Source organism: Gorilla gorilla, chromosome 1 (assembly GCF_029281585.2).
Source record: "Gorilla gorilla gorilla isolate KB3781 chromosome 1, NHGRI_mGorGor1-v2.1_pri, whole genome shotgun sequence".
Classification (NCBI taxonomy): domain Eukaryota; kingdom Metazoa; phylum Chordata; class Mammalia; order Primates; family Hominidae; genus Gorilla; species Gorilla gorilla.
The window spans coordinates 150,557,558-150,568,512 of NC_073224.2; the positions used below are offsets into that span (position 1 = coordinate 150,557,558).

A 10,955-nucleotide genomic window follows, 5' to 3' on the forward strand; every position below is an offset into this window, starting at 1 on the left:
ATCGCTGTTATTCTGTTCTTTTTCAAGGTGCACTGATTTCATATTGTTCAAACACGAATGTTTTACAATCAATTTGTACAGTTAATAGTGGTCCTGAGGTGATGTACATCCTCAGCTTATGAAGATAACAGGATTAAGAGATTAAAGTAAGACAGGCATAAGAAGTTATGAAAGTATTAATTTTGGGAACTGATAAATGTCCATATTAAAATGAAATCTTCACAATTTATATTCAGAGATTGAAGTAAAGACAGGCGTAAGAAATTATAAAAGTATTAATTTTGGGAACTGATATATGTCCATATTAAAATGAAATGAAATCTTCACAATTTATGTTCCTCTGCAGCAGCTCCAGCCGGTCCCTCCATTCAGGGTCCCTGACTTCCCACAACACTCTGAATATGGGTTTGCCTATCCTGCATGCAATACTTCTGCCAAGGCTACCATCTGTGGACTCACAGAATGCCTTATTCATCGTCATGGTATTCCACACAGCATTGTCTCTGACTAATGCACTGACATTACAGCTAAAGCAGTGTGGCAGTGGGCTCATGCTCATGGAATTCACTGGTCTTACCATGTTTCCCATCATTCTGAAGCAGCTGGATTGATAAAATGGTAGAATGGCCTTTTGAAGTCACAGTTACAATGCCATCTAGGTAACAATACTTTGCAGGGCTGGGGCAAAGTTCTTCTGAAGGCCATCTACGCTCTGAATCAGCACTCAATATATGGTACTGTGTCTCCCATAGCCATGATTCATGGGTCCAGGAATCAAGTCGTGGAAATGGAAGTGGCACCGCTCACCATCACCTCTAGTGATCCACTAGCAAAATTTTTACTTCCTATTCCCACAACATTATGTTCTGCCTTCCTAGAGATCTTAGTTCCAGAGGGAGGGAACTTTGCCTCAATTTTGCTCCAGATCAGATCAGGCACAGGAGCAGGGAGAGGCCAGGCAGCAGGAGCAGGCATTTCCAACCCTGCAGGGGCAAGGGGGCCTTGCTGGGCCCCCAGGAGTGCAGAGATGCTTGGGTGGCTGCAGCTGTGCCTGGAGCTCATGCCTGCTCCTGGTTCCCAAGAGCACAGGGATGTCCAGGCTTGGAGCCATTGCTGGGCACATGCAGCTGTGCCCACAGAGCCTGAGGCTCCTGCCCAGCCAACTCAGAAGCGGGCAGGCCTTCCACCTGTTTCTTGCTCCCATCGGCTCTGTGGAGCATGCAGCCCTGGCCACACCTCCCCGGTGCAGCCAGTGTCATGGCAGCAGCCACTCTAGATGGGCCATGGCTGCCATCATTAGGGCTTTACTATACACATGTTAAAAAGTAATTAAACTTGGTTCCTACCCTCCTGACATTAAAAACCAATCAATTCCAGATGGATTATAGATATAGTTGTGGAAGACAAAACAATCAAACTTTTAGAAAAAAATCAAAGACATTATTTTCATGTTTTCCCAGTTGGGAAATGTGATACAAAACTATTAAGTGTAAATAAAAAATCAATACATTTAACTATGTTAAAATTGAGAACTGCTATTTATCCAAAGATACAATGAAGAGACTGAAAGGCAAAGATTAAAAAAAGACTAAAGATTAAAAAAATTAAATATGTATATACACATGAATGGAATATGTAAAAATGTCTTCAAATAAAAAAAAAAGGACAATTCACTGGAAATAGAAGAAAAGTCTTAAACAGTCTCATCCCAAAGAAGATACCCTAATAAACAGTGGACATGAACAGGGGCTCAACTTCCCTAATGATCTCTCATTCTCAAGGAAAAGCAAATTAGACTGTGAATAAAATCTACATGTACCCACTAAGATGACTACAATTCAAAAGGCTGACATATCCAGGTGATGATGAGAGTGTGCAGCATTGGAAATTCTTACACATTGCTGGTGAGAGTATAAATTGTGACAATTATATTAAAAATGTATTTGATATTATCTACTATAAAGTGAAAAATGCATACTATATATTTTATAATTCCACTCCTAGTTATCCGTAGTGACATATTATTACAGAACCCAAAAGTTTGCATGAATTTCAACACATAATATTGAGTTAAGAAGTCAAACAAAAAACAAAACATGGTGTATATTTCAGCTTATTTAAAGACAAAAAGCAGACAATAACAATCTGTGATGTTCCAAGTCAGGTAACATTTCTGTGTTAGTATCTGCTATTGCATAAGAAATATGCTCCCAAATGTAGTGACTTGAAACAGCACTGATTGTCTCATATTTTCTAAAGTTCACAAGAATCTTTTAGGTAAGGTTTAGCTGTGTCTTCTTTGTGGTTTCTCACAGGCTGCAATCAAAGTGCCTCCTGGGCTTTAGACATCTCAAGGCTTTTCTGGGGAAGAATCCACTCCCCAAACTCAGTCTCATGGTCATTGGCAGGATTCATTTTATCATTAAGTTTTTAGACTAAGGTCCTCAGTTCCTTTATGGCTGTCTACTAAAGGTCATCCTCAATTGCTAGCCGTGTGAGCTTTCTGCCATGATAACTTCCTTCATTAGTATGAGCAAGCCATGAAAGAGAGAGGGAGAGAAAAAAAGGGGAGTAGAAAGAGAGAGTGAGAGAGTGTGTGAGCTAATGAGAGAGAGACACACAGAGAGTAAGCAAGCGATAGAGCACATGGGCTAGCAAGATGGAAATTTGGATGATGCTATGACTAAGATTCTGAAGGTATTTGGCAAAATTTAGTTCCTTGGTTTATTTCCTTATACGATGGTGCGAGAACAGACATGCTTCTCAAAAATCATCTACTGTAAGATTATAATTTGGTTATTTTTCCTTATGTATGTTGTTTTTCATTTTATTTTTAAAAAGTAAAAGTCACTAAGACTGGAGTAGATCTAGAAGGACAAAAATGAACACAGTTAGCAAATTAGGAATCTAGTATGGAATTCCAGGTGAATGACAATATGGACTTAGACTAGAAAGGGTGAGGTTTTATTCAACTCTAGGTGCATTTCCAATTTAGAGCTAACAGGATTTACTGTTGGATTGAATTTGAGGACAGAGAGGAAAATAGGGACCAAGGATGGGTTAAAGCAAATATATTTACCAAGATAGGGGAGACTGTGGGAGGATGAGGTTTAGGATCACAGGAGAAATCAGAGTTTTGCTTTGGATATTTAAAACTTGAGATTTTTATTGGACATCAACGTGGGAATGCTAAACAGGCAGTGAAGTTAGAGCCGTAAATTTGGACACGTTGAATAGAGATTTGCTGAAGCCAAGGCAGTGGATTAAAGAAAAAAAAGGGCTCAAAAACTGAAGAGCTGTAATATTTAGAAATTAAGAAGTAGGAAGAATTCAGAAAAGGAAATTGAAAAAGAATGGCCAATGAGATAGAGAAAAACGAAGACTGTGTGCTAGATAAGCAGCCCAAAATATGAAATGCCTGAAGAAGGAAGGGATGCTTATCTTTGTCGTATTGCTGAGACATAACGTAAGATGAGAATGGAGAATCAACAATTTGACATATCAACATGGAGCAGGCAGGTCATGAGAGGGGCTGATTGTGTGGGATGCTTGACAGTGAGATTATGGAGGAGGTTTAGTTACTGTAAAGAAAAGGTTGAGGCTGAGGTGAGATGATAGTGAAGACTTCCTCGGAGGTCAAGTAGCTGAGAGGCTGGGGTATTAGATCCTTGTCTACCACATGCGAAAGGCCCCGAAGATTAACAACAAGAGTAGTGGTAAAGAGAGGAAGAGTCAGGTGCTAAAATATTCAGTGAATAAAGGGGTTGGGAGATCCAGAATACCTAGAGCAAGGGAGTCGTGAGTAATATAGCCTGATGACATGTGTTTCACTTTATGTGTTTTGTTGTTTTGTGGGTTTCCAGGAGATTTAGAAGCTAAAGAAAGAGGACAAATGATTTGGAAGCAAAGGTAAGAAGGAAGAAGGGTATGTAATCTACATCACTTCGAGCTCTGTCACATTAGGAATATAGAGGAAAAGCAGGGTGTTGCCCCTAGAGGAAGGTGCTAGCATCTCTGCCACTCCTCAGTTTGTGAGCTTTCTATACCTTATTTCATCATCTTCTCAATGAGCACATCAATATCCAATTCATATTGTTTTGTGAGGCTGATTGAGATAATGTACACCGAAGTCTTACCTTATTTTGAACACTGAATATTTAATAACAGTTTCAATTAAGTATTAAATATCAGCACATTTCCTAAACATGATATTTAAATATACATTCTTTCTAAAAAGGTTTCCATGGCACAAAATTTGTAATAAGGTGTGAATGTGTGATCTTTTATGTTGTTATCATTAATATTTTTCCCCATATTTTCTGATGGCATGTAGAGAATCTGATCTGTTTTCTCTTTAGCATCAAATGTCTCCTTTAGCCTTTTTCAGAGAAACTCCTCTTTTTTTCATGTATCCTTCTCATCCAAAACTCTGGAGCTGAATCTGGGTTAGTATAAATGAGAATCAGCACACGGAATTTACCTAACGTGTTTTATTGGTGTATGTGTTTCAGGTTTGCCCCATTGGACAGAATGAGCATTTTATAGTCTACAGTTGGGAGAGATGTTTTCTTTCCTTCTCTGTGTGATTAAGTAAAGCCCATTGCCCCAGTTGTGCTTGCCATTAGGCATACCCACAGGGTGGGCCTGTCTCAGAAAGAAGGGAAAAGAAAGGGCAGCAGAGCAGGAAAATAAAAAGAGCTGTGTCCTTGTTAACATCACTAGGCTGCTGAATCAACGCCTAGACTTCCCCTAATGTAACATTTTTTTTTTCTAATGGCTTACCCTGGTTTTAATTGGGGTTTCGGTTATTTTCAGCAGTCTTCCTGCTTTCCCTCCATAAAACCCACCAAATAAACAAAATGGGTATAAATATAGAAGGCAGTCCATTATGAACTTTTTTTTGATCTTAGCTTTTTCATTGGAATTCTCTTTATTCTGTGTTTAAATCCAGCTCTGGACTAACGTGTTTTCTGGGAATTCCAGGGAAGCCATGGTGCTGCAGTTTCGTGTTGACAGGAAGAAGCAGAAACTGACACAAGACACTGGAGGCCTGGTTCTGCCAGTTGACGCTGTCATCTTGCCTGCTTTCCATATATGTTTACTCCGCTTGAGTTTTCAGTCCTGACAAATTAATGGGCACAGAGTTTGCCCTCATTTTCTAATCCAGTGTATTCTGTCAGTTCATTGCCATGTATTTTAATTGTATTAAAAGTCATAGTGCATTTGCATATTTTAATGAAAATACTAGCTTTCTTTTAAAATAGAGTAAAGCTTATTTCCATTATATTTTTGAGCCATTTTTTGGTCAGAACAAATGTATTACTAATTTTCTAATAAGGCTCAATGTGAAATCCAGCAAGGATCCAGAAATTATGTAATATGAGATATACCCACATATCTGCATAATAGAAGGTAAAAAAAGATAGGAAATCTTTAGAATATCCACTATTTTCTGAGTCAAAGATCGCATGTTTTGTTAATCAAATCTTTATTGTTAATAGCTAATTAGCACCCATGCCCTTTATCAGTGTTTTTCAAAATTACGGTAGCACCGGAACATTTTTTGCAAATAAAACTGTGCATGAAATGCTAGTATAGGAAACAAATAAGAAGTGGAATTGCTCTGATTGAAGCAGGAGTTCCACTGACTTTGCCTGTTTCTTGTTTTGTCACTGTTCCCACCATTGGGTGAAGTGCAGAGGACTTAAGAACCATTTGGAAACAATAGCCCCTAATTATTGCCAAATATCATGGAAGTAGCAAGAAACAGAGAGCTCTTGGAATTAAAATAATGTTGTCCACAATGCTAACCCTTTCTATGACTACTCAGATTCACATCCTTCCTAATATTAATTCACATTTTAAAAAATGTAGAAACCCCAGTCAAGAGAATTCCATTTAATAGAATGGAATATGATTATCAAGAGAAGACTGCACTGTGAACCAAGTATAACATAGTAAACAATGTTCTTGTTGGAGCATATAATAAAAAAATTAATAGTGTGAGAAAATAGTGATTCCTTTGCAGCTGCATTATTATACATTGTTTTGCAAGATTTTCCTGTTTCATCTAATCAATTATGTATTGAATATTAATTTTCTTGCAATTTAATTATGATTTTGCTCATCCAGTTGCTATTAGCAATCAGTACAAAATAATGCAATGCATTGTAACATATCCGTGTACATTTAGTGTTATAGGAAATTCCAAATAAACCATTTGTTGAAATTATCAAAATTCTTTTTAACATAATAAAGAGTTGAGTTTAACAAATATTTTTCCTAATTTCTGTTTTGACTTTTTTTTTTTTTTTTGAGACAGAGTCTGGGTCTGTCACCCAGGCTGGCGTGCAGTGGTGCCATCTGAGCTCTTTGCACCCTCTGTCTCCCCAGCTCAAGTGATCCTCCTGCCTAAGCCTCTCAAATAGCTGGGACCACAGGCATGCACTACAACATCTGACTTTTTTTTTTTTTTTTTTGGTAAAGATGGGGTCTTGCCATGTTTCCCAGGCTGGTCTCAAACTTCTAGATTCAAGCGATCCACCTGCCTTGGTCTCCTAAAGTGCTGAATTATAGGCATGAGGCACCATGCCAGGCCTGTTTTGAAATTTCATACATATTTATAAAATGTGTGTTCAGGATGAGAGAGTATACAAAGAAGTTACATAGCATTGTGTATCTGTATAGAATAAAAATAGTCTAAATCAATGTTGTCAGACCATGGCTTTATAGACACCATCTTCTAGTCAAAACACTCATCTGTTTTTACCCAGTACTCATACTGTGGGAAAAGTGTAGGGGCACAGAACAGTGAACGCTTTTGGGAATGTTGGAATCATTCTCTATTAGAATTTTATTCTTATACAAAATGTTGGTGAATCAGTCTGGATTTGGTCATGGAAACAACACCACCATCAATCCTTACAGAAAGAAGGTGTTTCATGTGGGAATTTTAAGAATATAGGGCAAACAGGATGTGGGAGAGATGGGGTTTCAAGGTCTGATAAGGGAACATTTGGTGGGATAAAGAAATAGTGACCAAGCACATGAGCCTGAAGACTTCTTAGAAACCTATCAGGCCCATATTTCCTTCTACCAAAAGGCAAAAATAATATTTAGGTTATTCTCACCAGGAGATTTGGCTACAGAAATGAATAACCCAATTTTTAATCTATTCAGCTAGTCTCACCACTGCTACCCAAAGAGCTACCTGAGAGTCTTGGAGACACAACTGAACACCAATGATAATCTTTAGATTATAGCAGGGGATATTACCAAAGATGTGATTTACACAGAAGGATTAACTCTAGCAAAGCAGCTAGATCAGGAAGGTTACTGGGGTCCGGGTTTGGACTATGCCTTGCTTGGAATGAATATATGGTCAGAAATCTTTCTTGTACTGTTAGTAGAATGACCTGCTCCACTGGCCAAACCATCAGAGCACAGCAGAAGTCCCAAACTCCCTTGCTCATGTGGTCCTAGACAACTACATTGTTTTCGACTATCTTCTTGCTGTACAGCGTGATGTTTGTGCTGTTGCTAACATTTGCTGCTGCACCTGGGTAAATACATCCAATTAGATTGAATTGGAAACATCTAAGATCCTAAAGTTAGCCAAATCTCTGAAAGGGAAACCTTCAAAAAGCCTCCTGGCTGGACTTCCTGGTTTAATGTACAATTTCCAGATATTTTAAGTTGGCTTTTGTCTCTAGTCTAGGATACCTTCTGTGTTCTATCCTACAGATCTGAAATGATCCTTCTATTTGGGCTAATCATTTGGGTACTCCTCAAATTGTTCTAGCCTGGTTTTTTGTTGTTCAGTTTTGTTTTTTTTTTGAGATGGGGTTTTGCTCTTGTTGCCCAGGCTGCGGTGCAATGGTGGGATCTTGGCTCACTGCAACCTCCGCCTCCCGGGTTCAAGTGATTCTCCTGCCTCAGCCTCCAGAGTAGCTGGGATTACAGGCATGTGCCACCATGCCCAGCTAATTTTGTATTTTTCAGTAGAGATGGGGTTTCCCCACGTTGGTCAGGCTGGTCTCAAACTCCCGACCTCAGGTGATCTGCCCACTTCGGCCTCCCAGTGTGCTGGGATTACAGGTGTGAGCCACTGCGCCCAGCTCTTCTAGCCTGTTTTAACAGATATCTTCAAGAGACTTGGATCATGCTGACCTAACCCACGAGACTTTAAATTTACTCCAGACAGGAACCAGAATCAACATAACCTACAAGACTTTGATTAGAATCTAACAGGTACCTGAGTGCCTTTGTAAGTAAGTGGCTCTAGTTGCTCAATTGGCCACTGCTCTGCCACCAGGATCCCTAGAAGAGGCCAGATAAACCTGAAGCACGTAGCTAATCACTTCCATGCCGTGATGGAATGCAGTGCTGTCTGCCAACAAGTTTGAGCCAGTCTTTCAAGATGCATCCTGAGTGGCTAACTGGGCCTGCATTTCAAGTTGAGCCAAGGGGCCATTTGCTAACGAGGGGACACGCACATGTTCTGAGTTCACCCAAAACACATACCTTATTATTTTGGGGCTCTTCAGCTCACCTGCCTCTGTCAATCAGGGCTCAGCTGTATTGACCCATTAGAACTCAGCTGGGTTGACCAATCAGAACTAAGTGAGTTTCGAGTTTTGATTCTTAATTGAATGAACAGACCTGATTGGGAACCTGCGTGGGAACTTTGGCTATAAAACCTGAGCATTCTTTGTGTTCTCTGGAAGAAAATGTTTAAGTTGCTAACACTTTATGCATTTTCCTAAAATTGAATCAAACAACTCCTTCTGAAACATAACCCTGATATCAGGGAAGTCGTACAACACCGTGCTAAACAATTTTATTCCTCTAACCAAGGTCTGTGCCTCAATCAGCCGGAAGTGCTAGAGTGCTTGTCGCCCATTCTCCCTCAAGATTGAGAAATGAAAAACCAAAAAAAGGGGATTTGAAACTGCAGAACCAGCCCAATGTGGTTCAAGTTTGTGTAATAAAATAATGCGTTGTTTTACAGTTGCCACGGACACCTGGTTTCAAGTTATGTTATCTGAGCATGCCTAGATACACTCGGCATGCAACCACGGTGGAACCTAAGTACTTGGACCAAGGAGCAGGGCTGATTTAAGAAGGAGACACCTCAGGGCTTAATCTGTGATCTGATCAGATCCAGCCCTGACATCACCTCATGGCACGATGCAGTCAGATCTTACCTCATTATCCTCTGTCTATAAAACCTGCCCCAACCCCCAGATCTGAGAGACAAATTTGAACATTTCTCCCATCTCCTTCCTAGCTGACTAAAAATAAACCTTTCCCTCTAAAAAACCCTTGTGCTTCCTTGTTTGGCTTTCCATTGCAATCAGGCAAACGGCCTCCATTGGTTTAGGTAACTGACAGTCCCAAGACTCAAGGAGCTGCTGCGCAGCACTATTTTGAGAGCCCAGCCCCCACCAGACTGTATCTTGCTCTGGGGCGAACAGCCCCATCATCTCCACTTCCCTGGAGCCCTGCGGACATCTCTTCATTTCCACCCAGAGGGCTGCAACTTTGTCCCGTGGGCTGAATCCAGTGGTGCAGTAAGGAACAGGCAGTGCACCACACCAGGGAGGCTGCCCCCAGGACAAAGGGAGCCTAAATGCACACTCCTCAGTTTCTGAAAGTCACTTGTCTGGGGCCACTGCCACTGACAGCAACCCTCTCAACCTTCCACCCGAAGCAGGGCCACCAAGCATCTGCATGTGCCTCCAGTGGTCCTGGAGCTGGTCTGCCCAGACACTGTTCTGTGTCCTGAGGACAGGCTCTAACACCACCCACCATGCAAACATGGTGCCCAGGGCCTGGGGATCATGCTGCCTCAACTGTAGCTGTGGGCATGTGCACGCAACATCAGGAAGTCTGACAGCAGGCCCAGGTCACCTGCCACTGGGACCCAAGCATGCCATCCAGGGGCCTGGTGATTTCCTGGCCCCACTCACCATAGCCTGCACCCTTGCACACCATTGGAGGGTCTAAGGGCAGGAATGCAACATGCCTCCCTGGAGAGAGCTTGATTCTATTCTGACATATGCTAGAGAAAAGTACTAAACCAAGTCAGATGCTTTGGAATGTGGTTTAAATATTAATGCTACCAAACTTGGGAGGAAGTAACTCAGTTTTGCTGATTTTTCATTTTCTTATGCTTTATTGGTTAACAAAGAAACCATTATTTGCTTTTGAAGGCAGAGTTATTATTTTCTACCATGAAGTTACTTCAACTCATAAAAATGTATTTTATTTACATCTTTGTAGAAATGGAGCTTGGAAGAAAATATAAAGCTTACCTACATGAACATTTCATCTAGTATTCTGTGGTCTCACCTGGTCTTCTATGAAGTTTCAGTTCAAGTGAGGAAACGGCACCATGCTCTATTGTGAAAGGAGGCATTTGCCATGTGATTGGATCAGAGGTAGCTCAAGGTAATAAAAGGCCTCAAAGCAATTAGAAAAGACAGAATTATTAATGTGGATTTAATGGCATTAACTGCTTCCCTCCTTTTTTCTCACTGTGTTATTTTGAATAACCACATAGTTTTTTCAAGATTCTAATATATATACTCTAATCCATATGATTTTTATACGTGAGTTACACAAGGCAGGTATATAAAACTTTGACCAATGTTTCTGTAAGTCAGAGTTCTGCAAACCATGGCTTATGGGTGCCACCCTGTTATTGAAAATAAAAATTGATTGGAACATAGCCACACCTATTGGTTTATGTATTTTCTATGGCTGCATTTGCACTACATGCAGAGCTGAGTACTTGAGACAGACTGTATGACCTGCGAAGTCATAAATAGTTACTATCTGGTATTTTCAGAAAAGATTGCCAACCATTGCTATAAAAGCTAAAACCTTCTTTTCTGACAAAAATAACTGCAAAAAGAAAACTTAATCAGAAATAAGAAGCCTAGTGAAATACA

General features: G+C 40.3%; 1 pseudogene; it reads left to right on the forward strand.

Moving 5' to 3' along the window:
- LOC129532228 (uncharacterized) overlaps positions 1-1,276 on the forward strand; it is a 75,932-nt pseudogene extending 74,656 nt beyond the window's left edge.
- Positions 1,277-10,955: the final 9,679 nt, after the last annotated feature.